Source organism: Benincasa hispida, chromosome 11 (assembly GCF_027475165.1).
Source record: "Benincasa hispida cultivar pf3 chromosome 11, pf3_genome.v1.1, whole genome shotgun sequence".
In the NCBI taxonomy this organism is placed as follows: Eukaryota; Viridiplantae; Streptophyta; class Magnoliopsida; order Cucurbitales; family Cucurbitaceae; genus Benincasa; species Benincasa hispida.
Genome location: NC_143488.1, coordinates 58,462,274 through 58,481,779, shown reverse-complemented (window position 1 = coordinate 58,481,779; position 19,506 = coordinate 58,462,274).

Genomic DNA, 19,506 nt, shown 5'->3' with positions numbered 1-19,506 from the left:
TAAAGAGTTTATATAAGACTGGACCACGAAATGAATAGTCTCTCTAGTCTCTCTATATAACACCGTTACTAAAAAAGACTTACATTTCACTAGGTTAACTATAGGCGACGTGACCTAAATCCTGAGTGGATTGTGAATTCTTGTTCATGAGAGCAATCCTTTGATCTATATGGATGAAAGTGACTATGTTAGACTCAACATGCCTACCATTTTGGAAATTTGCCTGAGTAGGGAGTAGGGAACGCAATAATACAAGATGAAATTCACTCTTTCCCGACCTTAGGAAAACTAGATAAATTACTCTCTTAATAGCTTATTTTGAGTCTTGAACAATGAGACCTCAACCTCTCACTGACCTGAGAGGTATTAGTTTATAATTGGACTATAAACTCTTTGTTCATTAGAAGAATCAGTGGTACTTAAGGAGTTAGATATAACTACAAGGGTAAAACGGTAATTTGACCTAGCTGTAGTTATGAGCAATTTGTGAAGGGTCAACTCATTGTTGATTGATTATATTCGTAGATACAAAAATATATTTATAGTGTGAAGAGTGCAACTATCGGTCTTTAGTGGAGTGGCCGGTAGTTAATGAACATTGATTAATTTAATTAAAGGGTTTGATTAATTACTCTCATATCATTGGAGCTTATAACCTGTAAGTCCATAAGGTACCCTTATTAGCCCGCTAAAGATAGTAATGAGGAATTATTTTAATTGTACAATCATTTGAAGGAATTTTATATTAATATGACTAATATATGATGTGGTTAATTATAGGTGTGATCTATAATCCAAATTATGTAAGAGATATATATTTGAATGAGACTCAAATATTAAATTCATATGAATTGGATTCATAAAAGAGATGTATGCATATATATATATATATGTGTGTGTGACATTAATATTAATTAACTATATATTAAATATGATTTAATATATAGTTATTTAATTAACTATATATTAAATATGATTTAATATATAGTTATTTAATTAATGGTTATTTAATTAACTATATATTAAATATGATTTAATATATAGTTATTTAATTAATGGTTATTTAATTAACTATATATTAAATATGATTTAATATATAGTTATTTAATTAGTATGTCAATTAATTAAATAAATAATGGTTATTTAATTAATTAGCTTTAAAGGTGGAAAAGGAAAAACTTGGAGAAGGGATTAATCATTCTCCATATAAATACATCTTTATAGCCTATTTAGGGCAAGAATTTTATTTGATTAATAAACCCAGCCTCCACTAAATCCTCTCTAGTCTTTTAAAAAAATTCTTTCTACCTCTTCCTCTTAAGTGTTAGAAACTGAGATCACACTTCTAACCCTTGGAATCCAAGAGAAGGTAGTGTTTTGTTCATTTAAGAGGCGTTCGTGAGAAAAGGGAGAGAAAATCGTGAAGATTAGGATTCAGCAAAAGTGAGATCCTTTTTCTTTTCTCTTCCTCTTTTAGTAGCATGTTTAAATTTGATGTTTATCCTTTGTTTTTATGAATAGTTCACTGTTCTATTTTTTATAAAATCGATTTTGAAAATTGCACTATGATTCAACGTTTCCATGAGAATTTGATTCCCTCATGTCCAGGTTGTTAGTTTTGGAGGTTATTAATTAAGTTTTCTTCAAATTTTTGTTAAGTATTTATGTTTGGATATTGAATTTTGGCTTGTGGTTTCGATCCTGAGAGTACATTTGCTAATAAAGTTTTTTTTTTTTTTTTGATTATGGCTTCCCGCATTTTCATCAATGGTTATATTGAAAAATACGGGCGGTTACACTTGAGAACTAAAAAAAGAGATTTTTTAAAATTGCAAACATTTTAAATCTGATTTTTATTTTTTATCATTCCAATTTTACTTCTCAGCAAGCATATTTAAGGTTCGTTTGGATTGCTTTTTGGAGAGATAAAACAATTATAGATAAATTTTAACCGTTTTTTGTGTTTAATTTTTATTTTTTATCATTCCAATTTTACTTCTCATTTACGTATCAGCAAACATATTTAAGGTTCGCTTGGATTGCTTTTTGGGAGATAAAAGCAATTATAGATAAATCTTAACCATTTTTTGTATTTAGTAAAACAGATTTAATTAAAATCACTTTTAAAAATACTACTTTAAAATAGTATCCTACCAACTTTTAGATTCTCCTAAAATCAAGTCGAGTTTTTAATAAATATTTATTTCTAAATTTTATACTTTAAAAATAAGATCTATTTTATATAGTTATCTATCTCTCACCTAATCAAATCTATTTTCTATTTTCTATTTCCATGCAAAAGTATATCATATTGATATTTTGAAAAATAAAGCTATTTCCTTTAATATTTAAAAATTAATCTATAACAAATAAGTTTATCATTCTAAACAATAATTTTAAATTTAAAATTTAAAATTTAAAAAAATAAAAAAAAGTTAATTATAAGTTTATTTTATTTATTATATCTAAGTAAGATTGTTTTTTGTATTTATTTACCCAACTTTATAATATATTTTTTCAAATTTAAACGAAAATTTACCAAGCATTATTTTACTTCTTTTCACAATTGATTTTCTAAAAGCACAATTGCCAACAATTATTTTAAAAGTTATAGCAATCCCAAATAGTGAAAGATTGCCAACAATTATTTTAAAAGTTATAGCAATCCAAAATAGTGAAGGATCTCTTATCGAAGAGTTCCATGAGCACGTTTGGATTTCTCCGATCTCACAGTGATTGAAATACAACAATATACATTTAAACGTACAATTATGCAAATAAATCTTAATTAACATATTAAGAACAAGATATAACAAGGGAGAGAGTGTCATACTAGTTGAAGACAATTTTCAATCTTCGGAACTTAACGTAGCGGAACCTTCCACCTGATCAACCAACACCCAGTAACAGCGTTGACTATAGCAGCAAGAACAACCCCACGAACACGAATGTCGCAGGGACGACACCATCAAAAAAGAGCCCCGGGTATTCTCGGAGTGAGAACCCAAAATGTGGTCTTTGGTGAATTTGGTAGAGGAATGAGGAAGCGCGGATCATGTAGGCGATAAGCAAGTGGGAGGGAAAAAGGCGCTATCGCATAACATGATGCTTATCGTTTAGGAGAAGCTACACGATCGTGTAGGTTTTACTGAACGATTGTTTAGGAAAAGGTATACGATCGTTTAGCAAACTCAACACACACTATGATCGTTTAGAGAAGCTATGCGATCGTGTAAGAACTAGTATGCGATCGTTTAGGCATGAAGTGGATGATCGGTTAGGTGGAGAGTGATGATAACTTATAGAAATACAAGTTATTTATGTTGTCTTATCTAGATATTGCGGCAAAAGTGAAGGAATATGCGTCAATGGTATGAAAATGAGCTCAGAAATACAATAATTATGAATTATCACAATTACACCCACTAACATTGTCAATATGGTAGAAGAGGATATTTTTACTCTGTTTTGCAGGAAACCAAGTCACCACATGGGATTAAGGCTTAACGAGAAACTGAACAATGCATCTCTATTACATTGCACCCGTCAATCAACAATAAAGAGACGATTAACGCAATGACGGCGCAATGCGACAATCAATCCTGAGCTGAATTTCAACTGCATGCGGTAATAAAAATCATTCCGCATGCGAGCAACCGATCGAAAGATGCAGCTGAGTAATGCAAAGTCGGAGGATTGCGACACATGTACAACTAACCATTGTGCAGATTTGACGGTCTGATTGCATAACAGAAGGAATATTTATTCCTCCATCTTTAGAGTTTCTATAACAAGAAGTGGGGTCTACAAGCCAAGATTCAAAACTTTTCACCTATAAATATCCCCACAGAATTTAGAGAAGATATACTAAATACGGGTATAATTGATACGAGGGCTAATTGCTGCTAAATTACTGAGAGGGAGGCTGAGAAGAATATTGAACGGAAGAAATCCGGGAAGAAAATAGACAAGGCCGAGAGGTGAGTCTCCATGCTATTCTGCCAGATCCCCACCGCGAAGCTCTATACTCAAATCCCTGCTACCGGTTGAGCAAGCCTAAGAAGGAAGCTCATCCGTCTGCACGATCCATCCACATTGGCAAGCAAATCTCCATCCAGATCGGTGCTAAGACGTTGGCATTTATTTGTATTTGTTTCTAACTCTATTTTCATCAAATGTATTTCACCTTTTTAATCTCTTCATTCACAAATCATGTATCAGACGTTGAATAGAAATATTAAATGTCTCGATCAATTTCATATCCCATTCTCTGTCTATTTCCGTTCCTCTGTTTATCGCTTTCTTCATAAAGTCTTCTTAATCCCTTGGTAATTAATATGAATTGAACAAGTAACTTCTTCTTAATCCCTTGGTAATTAATATGAATTGAACAAGTAACTTACTCTGTGCTAAAGAAATAAGAACGTTTAGCTAAAGAATGCTAGATGGCATCTTCACCTGTGAGAGTAGAAGTGAAGATGCCATTTTGATCTATCGAGAGAAGGTTAGAAGAATGCGTTAACTAAAGCAAGAAGTACTTCCAGAGATGGAAGCAATCTTGCGTTCATTACGTTTGTCCCTGTTTTACCACAAAGATGTAGGAGCGCGGCCGATCACCGAGAGGTGTACGTCAAGGGAAAGCGGAACCGTACTTATACCTTTAGCGCAATTAGGAGACTTGCGATGTTTGTATTAATTATCTTTTTTGTTTCTGCTTCGTACATAAGACTTGTCCCTGTAATACACAATCTTTGTATAATCTTCACAGCCAACCTTGACCTCAGTATCTTGTATCATGAAACCTGTATTTTGTATCATCTTAGCTTAGGTTTACTTTAACGCAATTTATTTTATTATCACATCTTTACCGCTTTACTTTACTTTATCGCATGTTTATATTCTTGTACACAATAATTTTTATTAATTGAAAACCCCTGGTCGCATGTATCACAAGCATAACGCAATAACCTCAAACAGTCCCTGTGTTCGACCTTGGTTCACACCGAGAAACTTGCGGTGGAATTATACTTGGTTTCAACGCAAGGAAACTTGTGACAACGCACAACATACTACAAGAACATTGTTAATTAACGCATATTTAGAAGTAGTATCACATGGGTATGAACCTTGCGTGCTCACATGGGTATGAACCTTGCGTGCATCATTCATATCCATATTTGTATCGGCGTATTGTTTAAGGAATCTAAATCCCGTGTTACAAGTGACTATCGTATAGGCTCTCGAAATGCTTAAGCGATCGTTTCTTATTCACCAGCGCGATCTCTCTTTTTCTTTTTGGACAGATTTGATGAATGATTCAAAATGAAACAATTTCATTTTTATATCATCGGTTATAATAACCGATTCATTCCCACTAACCTACGTCCGAACGTGATTTTTGGCTTAATTATCATATAATTAACCAATTAAAATATTAAAAAAATATAATCATATTATATTTTTAACCTATAGTTTGATATCACATATCTACTATAGTATTTTCTCCTCTACTTGATATAAATCATATTTATATCTAATTTTCTCCAAAATAATGTATCTCATACATTTAGCCAATTATATCATATATAATTAACCAGTCCAATTATATCATATATAATTGAACTTCCTCTTGTCAATTTGAACATTTCAAATTAACCCAAACACTAGTTCTCAACTTTATCCAAACTACCCAGGGGACCTAATGAACCTGTGGCTTGAAGCTTCAATGGTCCGTGAATAGCTGACTAAACTCTTTAGCCACGAGATCCACCATCCGTTAACTGTTAGGTATTCCACTACAGACCAATATGAACTCTTCTTACCACAGATATATTTTTGTGTCAATCGATATAACTAATCATGAGTACGATGATCCTTCACAGATGCTCGTAAGTATAGCTGGGCCAAATTACCGTTTTGCCCCTATAGTTACATCTCACTCCTCAAGTACCACTGATTTCTCTAATGACAATACAACATAGTCCAACTATGTGTGAACACCTCTCGAGCCAAGAGAAGGTGTGTGGCGCCACATCGTTCAAACTTTGGAATCAACCCTTAAGGGACACCTCTCGAGCCAAGAGAAGGTGTGTGGCGTCACATCGTTCAAACCTTGGAATCAACCCTTAAGAGAGATATCTATCTACTTACCTCTACCTTGGGAAAGGAGTGAATTCCATCTTTTGTAGCTGAGTTCCCAACTCCCAAATCAGATGAATCCCTAAAATGGTAGGTTTGAATCGGCGGCTTGGCCACTCGCAACCATATAAATCAAAGAATCGCCCTCAATGGCAGGAGTTCCCAACTCACTCAGGATTGAGGTCATGTTACCTATGGTCATCCTAGTGAAGTGAAGTCTCTGTCATAGACAGTGTTATATAACAAGACGTTAACATTTCGTGGTCAGGTCGTATACAAACTCTTTGTATAGGATGCCTCCGCTCGCATGTCCCCAACACGAATAATTAGGATCAGACCATCTGTGGCAAGTCACAACACTTGTAACTATTCCACAAAGCGGCCCGCATCCGTAGCGTTACTAGGATAAGGCTTCCCTCCTATATTCATATACTACAGACTATTTTGGTTATCATTTAAGACATGATCCACTTGTATGTCACCACATACATGCTTGGGTCACATATAGATAACCAGGGATTTTATGTTTATTGGTTTGTGGTAAAACAAATAAAACAAGCAATTGAGCAAAATACAAGATGTGAAGTAAATATCATATATTATACAACACAAGCATTCGTACAAACTGTTTAAAAACTACAGAACACGAGACTTTAGGGCATCAACCCCAACAATCTCCCACTTGTCCTATAGCGAAGTTTGGTGTACAAAAAAATAGTACAAAACAATAAACTAGGGCATAAAAGCCTAGTACAATAAAATCTCCCACTTGCCCTAGTCCAGCTGCGGGCGATTCTTTAGACCCATGCTTCGTAGGTGACCTTTAAACACTGTAACCGTGAGAGCCTTCATAAACGGGTCAGCAACATTGAAATGGCCTGGGTTAGACTGAGTCGTCTGATCTCCTCAACCTCTTGAGGCGTCTGAGAACACATGTCCTTAGACAAAGTGGCTCCAATGCCTGAACGGCATTAGGCCCCTCTTGGAGTCCTGCATCGAGTACTTCAGCAACAATTTATCAATGTATGATACCTGAGACAGTGCTAGCACTTTGTTCTTACGATCCCGACAGATCTATATACCTAGAACAAACTAAGCCTCTCCCAAATCTTTCATTTAGAATTGGGTGCTAGCCAGTTCTTAACTGCAGTCAGTAGACCTACATCATTCTCAATGAGTAGGATATTGTCTACGTACAATCCTAAGAAGACTACTGAAGCGTTGATGATCTTCTTGTAGACACAAGATTCATCAATGTTTTGGTCAAAGTCATACGACTTGATCGCAGTATCAAACCGTATGTTCCAAGATTGAGACGCTTGTTTCAGTCCACAAATGGCTCGATTCAGTTTACAAACCTTTTTCTCTTGACCTTGGGCTATAAATCCCTCGGGTTGCACCATATAAATGGTCTTCTCAAGATTTTCATTCAGAAAGGTCGTCTTAACGTCCATTTGCCATATCTCATAATTATAACAAGTTGCAATGGATAGGAGGATGTGGATCGACTTCAACATGGCAACAGGCGAGAAAGTTTCCTCATAGTCGACTCCGTCTACCTGGGTATAATCCTTTGCCACAAGTCGACCCTTGAAGGTTTGTACCTTCCCATCAGCACCCCGTTTGTGCTTGTAGATCCATTTACAACCTGTAGATCGAACCCCATCAGGCTGATCTACAAGATCCTATACTGAGTTGAAGTACATCGACTACGGATCCTCAACGTTGCTATCTGCTACCATAGCAAGGATTTTCGTGAAACTCAGATAGAGAACGAGTGGGTTCGCAACCCTCCCACTACGTCGAGGTTCCCTCAACTATTGAGGTGGAACTGACCTACTAGATAAACTACCATCAACAACTCTTGCTGATGTAGCAGGCTTTTCAACAACTCTTGTTGAAGTTTCAGTAGTTTCATTGGAAAGATCACGTAACATGACTTTGCTTCGTGAACTGTGCTCCCTCATATGATCCTCCTCTAGGAAAGTAGCATTTGTTGAAACAAACACCCTATTTTTCGTCGGATCATAAAAATAACCCCCTGTGTACCTTTGGGGTAGCCTACAAAAAGGCATAACCTTGATCGTGGTTCCAACTTCTTGGGATTAGCCTTAAGCACATATGCAGGGCAACCCCAAATGCGGAAGTGATATAAACTAGCTTTACGCTTGTTCCACAACTCTAGAGGTGTTCTTGCAACACTCTTGGAGGGAACACAGTTGAGTATGTATATTGCAGTCTCCACTGTGAACCCCAAAACGAGTCCAGTAAGGAAGCGTAACTCATCATCGAGCGAACCATGTCTAACAAGGTCCTATTTTTCCTTCCGCTACACCATTTTTCTGAGGTGTACTCAGTGCTGAGAGTTGGGAAACGATTCCATGTTCTATCAAATAGTCCTAGAATGCCGAGTCAAAAAACTCTCTAACTCGATCTAATCAAAGTGTTTTAATTCGTCTATCTAATGCGTTTTCAACTTCAGCCTTGAACTCTTTGAACTTTTCAAAGGATTTAGACTTCTATTGCATAAGATACCCGTACCTAGAGTAATCATCAGTAAAACTGATAAAATACTCATAACCACCTTGGGCTTGCACATTCATAGGACCACAAACGTCAGAATGTACTAACTCAAGAGGCTTCTTGGCTCTATAATCTTTTCCAGTAAAATGTCGTTTAGTCATCTTACCTTCAAGGCAAGATTCACACACTGGTAAAGAATTTTCTTCTAACTCACTTAGAAGTCCATTCTTCACCAATATTTCAATCCTATTGAGATTGATGTGCCCTAAACGAAGATGCCAAAGTTGGGACATTTTCTTTTGGAGAAATTCGTCGATGTTTTGATTGAGTTACAGTAGTTCTGAACAATTCAGCATTATGGAGGGAATTAATGGCTAACGGCCTTAGCACATATAAATTTGATTCCAAATTTTCTGTGCAAAGAAAGACACCATCTTTATGAATAAATGCTTTATCCACATTAAAAGAGATAATATATTTACATTGCAATAAACACTTTACAGAAATAAGGTTCCTCTTTAGTTCGGGAACAATATATATATATCATTTAAAATAAGAAACCTATTCTGTAAAGCTAATTGGAGTCCTCCCACTGCCACAGCTGAGACGACGTGCTTGGTGTCTACTCGCATCGTCATCGCACCAGCCTCCAGCTGTCGCCAAGATCTAATCCCCTGAAAAGAAGAACAAACATGGTTAGTGGCGCTCGAATCAATTATCCAGGCAGAATCATCATTCTCCACTAAACAAGTTTCAAGTACAAGGCCTTAGCCTTGGCTGCTTTCCTCTTTTTCAGATATCGAGGACAGTTCCTCTTCCAATATCCATCTTGGTTGCAGTGGAAACACTTTCCCTTAGCAACCTGTGGACGCCTCCTTGGGGCGACAGGCGGTAGGTTAGCAGGCATCTTTCCTTTTCCTTTACCACCCTTCTTCTTCTTCCCCTTTGCAGAGTTAGAAGCAGAAGGTGTAGACTTCGTTCCTGAGATCGAACCTATGGAACGTCCTGGAGAATGAAGCAACATTTGCCTCACCCTTGTTCCTTTCTGTACTTTTCATTAAAGATTGGTAGGTCTACAACTCATTGAGGAGAGTTGTAAGGTTATATTTCACTTTGTTAAGAATCACATTGCTAACAAAGTGTAGGAAGCTCTTCGGAAAAGAATGCAGGATTATGTTAACCTGGCTACCCTCATCGATGGTAGACCCATTCAACTCCACCACATTAAAGTGGACCATCATGTTAAGCACATGTTCACGAACAAAGGTGCCTTCTTCCATTTTGGAGTTGAATATGTATTTAAAAGCCTCATGCATAAGCTGTTCAGACGGTTGTCCAAACATCCTCTACAGGGACTCCATGATGTCACGCGCTGAGACCATAGGCTCATGTTTCTTGGCCAAGACTTCAAAAAAACTTGCCAAGATGTAGGCTCGGGCCTTCTCATTCACCCTTGTCCATCACTCGTATGCCTCCCGAACATTTCGAGCGACATTAGGAGTTGGAATAGGAGGACAAGTGTAATGATAAAAATTTAATCTTTAAGCATATGGAAAATGATGAATATGATTGACTCAAGTTCATGTCCCCGGCAATGCACCATAAACTTGATGACTATAAAAATGAAGTGTTTGTTTTATGTATCGATTATGCACTACTGATGATGAATGATTCAAGTTCATGTTACCATAAACTTGTAATAATAAATTTGTATCTATCTTTATCTATTGCACTGCGTATGAATGAATGTGATGGTGCTCTATGCACTCAAGTGCTTTACGATAAAGATATTTTGCGATACTACGTTCTAAGTGTAAGCGTTGATGATAAAATGCTTCGTAGTATGCGATGATGTAGTGTATGTCACAAGTTTCCTTGCGTTGGAACCAAGTATAATTCCAACGCAAGCTTCTCAGAATGACCTAAGATCGAACACGGGAATTTTTGTTGTTTAGATGCGATACTAATGTGGTAAATGCGACCGGTTGTCATAAAGAATAAAGAATTTGGTTTATGCAGAAATGTAAATTGCGTTGTAAATAAAATGTGTTGATAAAATAAATGTCTAAACTACTATGATACATGGAGAGGAGTGGCTGTGAAGTTGTACAAAAGAATCTGATGAATGCGATGGCAAGTCTTATGAATGAATCAGAAAGAGAATGAGTAGAGGAAAAGGACATCGCAAGTTCGTCAATCTCGTTAAGGACGTAACTAAGGTTCCACTTTCCCTTGGCTTACACCTTTCAGTGATCAGCCGCGTTCCCATATGTCTATGGTGAAACCGAGATGAACATATTGAACGCAAGGTTGTTTCTATCTCTGGAAATATTTCTCGCTTTAGTTAACGCATTCTTCCAACCTTCTCTCAATCGGCGGAATAACATCTTCACTTCTGCTCTCACAGGTAAAGATGTTGTCGAGCATGCTTTAGCTAAACTTAGCCGATTACCTTAACAAAGATTAACTCACTCTCTTAATTCTTCCTCTTTACCCAGGGGATTAAGAACACATGATGGAGAAAATGGATGATAAATGTATGGAAAGGAACAGAGAGATTATAATGATGACGATAATAACATTTAAATCTAAAGATCAGCGTTTGATACATGATTTATGAATGAAAGATTAAAGAAGATGAACACAGTAGATGAAATGAAAGAATAGAAACAAATACGAAAAGAGTGTCAATGTCTTGACACAGATCCCCATCGGAGACGTACTTGCCGGTGTGTGGATGAGATGGAGGAAAAAGCTTCCCTTCAGGCTTGTTTTCCCGGTAGAAGTGACCTCTTGTACAAAGCTTCTACTTCGAGAATGGGAAGAATTTCTTGCTCAGAGACTTACCTTTTAGCCTTATCTCGTTGTTCTCCCTGATTTTCTCTATAAAGTCTCTTCAGACCAGCCTCCTTTGCAATGAATTCAAGGAAGCTATTTGTAGACAAGACCTTGGCTCTTTGTATTGGTGATCCCACTGTGTAATTCTGATAATTCCTGCTATGGCATAGTGGAAATGTCTGCTCTGCTCCACGATCAATTTGTCAGAATCGTACAACAGAAAGCTGCACACTTGTCATAATCGCCCGCGAATGCGTTGCTCTTCACATCTTCGATCGATCCCTGCATGCGGTGTAGTTGTTTTGATTACCGCATGTGGTGGATATGCGTTGATCGCTAGAATCCATGATCGATCATCGCATGCGCCGCCATTGCGTTGATCTTTCTTCGTTCTTGATCGATTGGCGCATGTTGTGTAGATGCGTTATACATTTTGTCCTTGAGCAATTAACGCATGTGGTGACCTATTTCCTGCAAAATAAAGACTTGGACATTCCATTTCGCCATCGCAATGGGGTTAGTAGGTATGTTTGCGATACTTTATAATTTTTGTATTTCTCAGCCAATTCTTATACTATCGACGCAACTTTTCCTTCTTTTTGCCACATAATCTAAATAAAACAGCATAAATAACTTTTATTTCTACAAGTTATCAATAAGCCTCCGTGAAAGCGAACATGAGATCCTCGTTGATCAGAATCGTCATGATCACGTGTTTCCATATTGCGAAATTATCCCCAGTAAGTTTTTCGACGCTTAACAATGCTAACGTGGTTGTTGCTATTTTGAAAATGTTGCTGAAAATACGAACAAGAATTTATTAGATTTTGCTAAACCACTTTTAAACCAATCAGTTTTGCAAAACAGTTTCGAGTACCTTAAGACATAGACTTCTATTTTGCAATGATGCCCTAGTGAGGCAGGACAAACGTCACCGGTGGGGTGATCAATTACCCTTTCACTGGGATGAGACATTCTCAACCATTAGGTAGAACCAACTCTTGGAACTGAACCTAACAGCCACCATTTTTCAGTCCAGAATCGTTGAACTTTAACTATTTTGGATAAGTGTAACCCCTCGCTTTTGGTGCCAGAGTCCCTCCATAATGAGCCCACCGTAGGGAAGAAGCAGATTAGGACAAGAGACTAAGTTACCTTATCCTCTTACAGGAGATCAAATAAAGAAACGCGCAAAACTGTCATCCTTTAGGGGGACACTCTCAAGGTGCCTCGAGGCGATGCACATTAACATTATTCAACCTAACGAGGGAGACCGAGGGATATGTTGTCGCACTTCCCGCTCCCACTTACTATGAACACTCTCTCTATCCACCTTGATATTGACCTACCCAAAAACCATCCGTTAGGGGGACACGCCAAAGATGCCACGAGGTCGAGGGTAGATCTCACGGTATGGACTATTTAGGAGAAACGTGAAAGGTTTAAGTGAAGCATCTCACGCCCCAAGTATCTCCCACTGAATGTTCTACCTAGGGGTTCATTAACCTAAACAAACCGGCTACTGATTTTAGTCTAAGTCGTGTTTTTAAACTCTGTTCATAAACAACGTTTGTCTATGAAATATGAACAAGTTCAAGTAGTCACATTTAAACACTTTAATGGACTGTCCTTAACTTGCATGCAAGCATCAAATCTATCTAATTCACCTTTCCAGGTAAGTTCCCAGTTAAGGGTGTTACGTTTCTATCAACTTAAATACCCCAGCCTAGACAGAACCCGCCTTAGACAAAAGGTCTCTTATAGATAAATTTGCTACACTTTAACTTTTTATTAGCCAATTTAATCCTATTAAACTGATCAAAAGATTAAAGCCTTAGGGTTGCCAATCATATTAGAACCATGATCTTAGGTCTATGTGTTGCAAGTTTTAAACACTTTGAAACTATGAATTAAACCTAAGTGAGCATGCATATCTTTCTTATTTCGTTTAGTTCTAATTTCTCTTTAACTTTTAAAAAGAAACAACTAAAAATATTACACACAACGAGGTATTTATAACATTTATAAAGTAACCTATGTGTCATGCATCATGCAATTTTCAGTCATTACTATATATAACTTTTAAAAACACATAACAACCAAGCAAACATGCTATCATTCACCCTTATACTATAACAATTATAATATAAAGATTATGCATGTCAATGCTTTTTATGCATGCATAAATATAACTTTTATATTATACGATGCATGAGCATGCTCTTACATAATTAAAATCATGTTTCTCTAAATTATAACAATTACAATAAAGAGATGATGCATGACCATTGCATAACCTAAGGTGGGATTTACTATATGTGCATACCATATAGACTTTTCCGAACTCCCACTCTCGAGAGCTCTCCTTCCTCACTCCAGATATTCAAACTTTACTGCCCTCTCCTTCGATTTCTTTCTTCTTTTTAAACCTCAACTTCTCCAAACAGAATCGAAAGTAGTCCTTAACCGATTCAACCGCCGTCTTCCCCTTATCTCCTCTACTTTTTCTTTTTTGATATGCAAATAATTGGAGGCCTATCAGATTTCTTTGCTATGTTATCTCCTTTCTACCAATATATTAAAAAATAAAATAAAATAAATTTTAAAACTTGTTTTAATTTTAGAATTTGGATACAAATTCAACTACTTTACTTAAAAATAGGAAAACTATGATAAGAAATTTATTAAAAAAACAAAATTTTCAAAAATTTGAAATTAAAAATCAAATAATTATCAAATCCAGTTTAAATAGTTATTGAAAGGAACCTAAATAATAGCTATCAAGCAAAGCCTTAATTAGCAATTTCTTACCGGGAGTGTCGGTGACATTAATTACTTGCCCATCATTCTGGACACATCTCTCCAAGGTGGAAGTTTTTGTAATGTCGAATGAACTTTTTCTTGACGTGAACACTTTTTTTCCAAGAATACTATTTTCAGTTGCACTTTTTCCATTTCCAGTACGACCAATTAACACTATAGTTAGATAAGGAACAACCTCCATTATTATTTATTTAAATATTAAAAAGATCGATTAAGCTAAAAAAAAAAAGAATGAGAGAGACTTCAAAAGCCAATTTGCTTTGCATATACTGTGGTAAGGAAAAAAAAACATGTTCCCCTTTTATAGAACCGTAAAACTCACTATTACCATCAGTTTAATGAGTACATTGAAATGGAAGTCAAGGCCAAAGGGAAGTAATCTAAGTATAAATCCTAAACTTAACCACCTGAGATTCATTGGCTCAGCAAGAACACTGGAATCCAAGTGGAGTGGACTATTAACGAATTTCCTCTAAAAAGAGAAAAGAAACGAATTTCCTTACAACAGAATAAACACTTTTAAACAAAATTCAGCATTAAATATATTTAAACTCTGACAGATTGTTTGAGATTATAATAGTTTGTGTTTGGCGTACAAATTATTTTAGTATGTAATGAGGGTTTTCAAACAGTTTTATTGTAGCTGAGCATGAGTTATAATAATGAGACCCAAACATTAAGCTGGCTACCATCCAAGAAATGTTGAGAACCCAACTGGTCCCTAAACGTTTGTGTGAGTATATCAAATTTAATTACCATTCTTCTTCAAATTTCGTTCTAAAACTACCAGCTAAGAATTGTAATTGTATCAATTAAACTCCTTAATTGTCATAAATGAATAAATATTTAGATCTTTTGTTAAGATTACGTTTGAAAATCATCTCATGCATATCAAAATCTTATGCATGGTGTATGTTTGTTCAACTGCTACATTAACAAAAATGGACTACTAGAATTGATGCATAAGAGATCTTAAATAGAATCCTATTAATTAAGAATCTAAATTATTCACTTATAAAAGTTAGAGTTTACTTAAGTCTCACACATGTTTTATCGTAATGGAGGATATAAATTAATATATTGTGAACGTTCATGTTTTAATTAAATATGGAATAAACTTATTAGACACAAATTTAAACATTTAGGAAGGGGAAAATATATTTTTGGTCTCTAAGATTTAAAGAATAGGTGCATTTGGTCTTCATGTTTCAAATTAGCCAGTTTAGTTCCTCAATTTTAAAGAATCACTACTACAGAAATTGGATTACGTAACGTTTTTCCAATGTCAAGTAAAGGATGTACCTGACGCTTATAAAAACATCGAGTATTCGACTGTCAAGTATAATTTGAAAATTCGATTACAAAAAAACGTCAAGACAAATATTTCTTGATATAATTTTCGTGTCAAGAAAGATAATACACTTGACATTGGTGATATGTCAAGTTTATTGATTCTTGACATTGATTATGTATCATATATGATAACTCTTGACATTTTTCATTTGTCAAGTGTATGCTTTTTTTTCCCAAATTAAATGCCCCAATTGATATTCTCATTTTCTAAAAATTCAATATGTTTAAATTGCAACAATATTTCTCTTTCACATGTACATGTACAAAATAAAATCTCAACTATTGCTTTTGTATATACAACTCAACTTTTAATAAACACAAAAGTATCAAATTGTTTAATAAGTAACCTCTCAACAAAGTACATTATTTAATCTATACATTGAGCTTTCAAGTCTAAAGATCAAGAACTAAGGGTCAGGAAAGTCATGTTTAAGCAAGTCAACCTACAAAATAGAAAGTGATAACATCAAATTTCAAAATATAGAAATAAGTGTTAAGATACAAAAATGACAAAAAATCATGCACAAGGAAAAATGTACATGATTGGTTTATTTTTTGCAAAGGAAAAATATCATACTCCAAACTTAAAAAAATATTTGCATCTTAAAGTTATGGATTTACTGGATTTCATTCAGTCTCTTTTGACCATATCCAGCTTCAGGAGGAACAATTACCTTTCGATGCAAAACGAAGGAATATGGAAGAGATTTGAGAAAATATAATAAAGATAAAGAAGATTATCAACAAATCAAGTATATGCTAAAATTTAAAATAGAAGAATGCAGATAACTTTCCCCCAACTTTTACAACTTTCAAGTGAAAGCGACTTGACACAGTTGTAATCCCTCTATAAAGGCAATCAAAATGCACCTTTAATAGAAAACTAATATAGGAATCAATGAGTAGAAGAGAATATTGGAAGCCCAATCTTATCTACAAGCAATAAAAAATGTCTATGCATGCAACACTCAATCCCACAACTAATGTCACACCCCACCCCGAGTCCGCCTCTTGAGCCAGAGGAGAGGCGTGAGGAACCGCAGATACCACCCTTTTATGATACCTACCGTCCATCTCTACCTTACTACCCTCAGTAAATGTTAAGCCAAAGATGTAATCAACAATTATTTGACTAGCTCATTTTATTACCAACAGCACAGCATTTATACAATTCTCAAGCTTAACTACAAAGTTTACATCAACAACTCTAAATGCCAAAAGTGTGACTGTGGCTTGTGTCAGACCTTGACCTTAACAACACCCTAGAACTCCTCAACCTCCGCTACCTGGGGGGAGGGGAAGAAATAAAACATGGAAAATGTGACCTACAAAGCTCAGTGAGTGGAAACTTTATACGAACATAAGTTTGATTTCAGAAATTCATTTTTGGAAAAACAATTCTACAATCAACAATAATCACATAACAAAATGTAACCTCCCCAACCTGTCAGCTGGACAACCCTGGCATGATCATGTATCTTCTTTGGGTATTCTTCGCGAATAACCCATGATGACTAACATGGACACAATTTTATAGTCCGCTGAATATATCGATAATTCTTGCTAGACATGCTTAAGTACTTTGACAATTCCAATCAGGTACCTTGACAATCTCAGCCAAGCGTTCACAAGACATGCTCCTGAGTACAAATCCGGTTCCAACACAATGACAAACACATTATGACCACAACATAACAACAATCAAATCCAGACAAGACACATTTTTCGATCATGCCAACATTTCAAATATAACTTATATATATATATATAATCACATATATACATAAGAATCAACCATACAAGCAATAGCATAATCATTCACCTTGGTTGGGTAGGAACTTTCCTCTTCGAAGTTCCTTAGGTTTCCTCGGTTTTCCTTTTTAACCCTAAATTCCATATTCAATTACAAGTTTAGATTACACATAGTTCCATACCTTATTTTAAGATACTTCCTTTTGTAAACATGTTTTAAATTGTCTCAGGAAGTTTACCTTAAAATATTAGTTTATAACTCCTCGTAGTTTGGTAGGAATCCTCATATCATCAAGACTGGCCCAAGCTTACCCGAGAGCTCAACCATTCTGTCTTTTCGTGACTCTCCAACCTATCCTGAAAACTTGACTCCCTCAGCTTTTCATTGACTTTGGAATTACTCCAAACGCACGAGTAATCCAGGAGAACTTCTCGTCCCAAGTTGATGCTACTTCCAGACCTCATTGTCTGTCAGCATCTCCTCCTCTTGGAACCTCTAGACCAATGCAAGGTCTTGCTACCAACGTGTGCATTCCTTCATCAACGCATTGTTACACTCTTATGAACTGTACACTATTTATATGTCCATTGATTTTTTAACCATTTCTTATAAGTCAATATTTCACAGGTTGTTCGTTACTACAATTGGTTCAAATTACGATTACTACAATTGGTTCAAATTACGATTCTACCCTTGTAGTTACTTCTTGCTTCTTAAGTACCACTGATCCGAACAATCTATTTATGATCCAACCATAAACAAAATCTTCCTTAGACTAGTGAGATGGTGAGAGCTCATTGTTCAAGTCCCAAAGTTAGCACTTAAGACAACAACCTATCTACTTACCCTAAAACAAGGAAGAAGTAAATTTCGTCTTGTGACTTATGTTACTAGCTTCCCACTCGATATCGTCCCCAAGATGGTAGGCTTATCGAGTCAAAAACTAAGGTCACTCTCACCCATACAAATTAAAGGATGAACCTTATGCGCAAGAGTTCATAACTCACTCATGATTCAAATTGAGTCCCATGATAATTATTTGAAATACAATTATTAAACATTACGATACACACAGACACATCATAGGTGGTAAATGCCTTATTCAATGTTTAATTACATTTAAATTACACATATAATGCATACATACAATCATATTAATTATAACGTATTTGGGATGACAATCTAATTAGACATCTTAGACTTCTAATTATGCGTTGAATTAGATTAAAATGTTCAGAATTTTCCAAAACCACGACGGGCCCTGGCCTTCCAAGTGAAATATGTAGCAATTCATTGAATTTTTGAGTTTCATTATTATATTGTTTCTGTTGTGTTCTCTCTTCTACTCGACGTCGCGCTTCTCTTTCTTCTTTCAATTGTTGTTGATATGTGTTGTTTACCTTGAGCACATACTAATTTTATGTCAAAATTAGAGTCTTAAATTGAATTTAGTTTATTTTCTTAAAGTTAATGTTTTTTTAAAGAAAAAAACTTATCATACAAAGATTTTGAAAAGAAATTGAAACAAAAATTACAAAATTAAAGAATATTATTAACAAAAGTCTCGTTTGGTAACTATTTTGTTTTTTGTTTTCATTTTTAAAAATTAAGTTTATAGACACTACTTTCACCTCCAAATTTCTTCTATTATTGTCTACTTTTCATCAATAGTTTAAAAAACAAAGTCACATTTTGAGAACAAAAAAAGTTGTTTTTGTTTTTGAAATTTGACTAAGAATTCAACCATTATACTTAATAAAGATGCAAATCATTGTAAGAAATGTATATGAAATAGACTTAATTTTCAAAAAAAAAAACAAAAAATTAAATAGTTACCAATGGGACCTAAATAATTACAAAATTAATAAACCTATCAACAAATTAAATAATTCACGATGGTATATTTTTCGGTTGATATTTGACAAGTTCAAATTTAAGAAAATACAATTTACAAATTAAAGTTATAAGAAACAAAATGACTATGTGCCAAACCAAGCATCACACATTTGCCCTACGAGTGTACTGGAAACGAGAGATATGTAGTTTAAATCATCTTATTTTTAATTGTACTTTATATG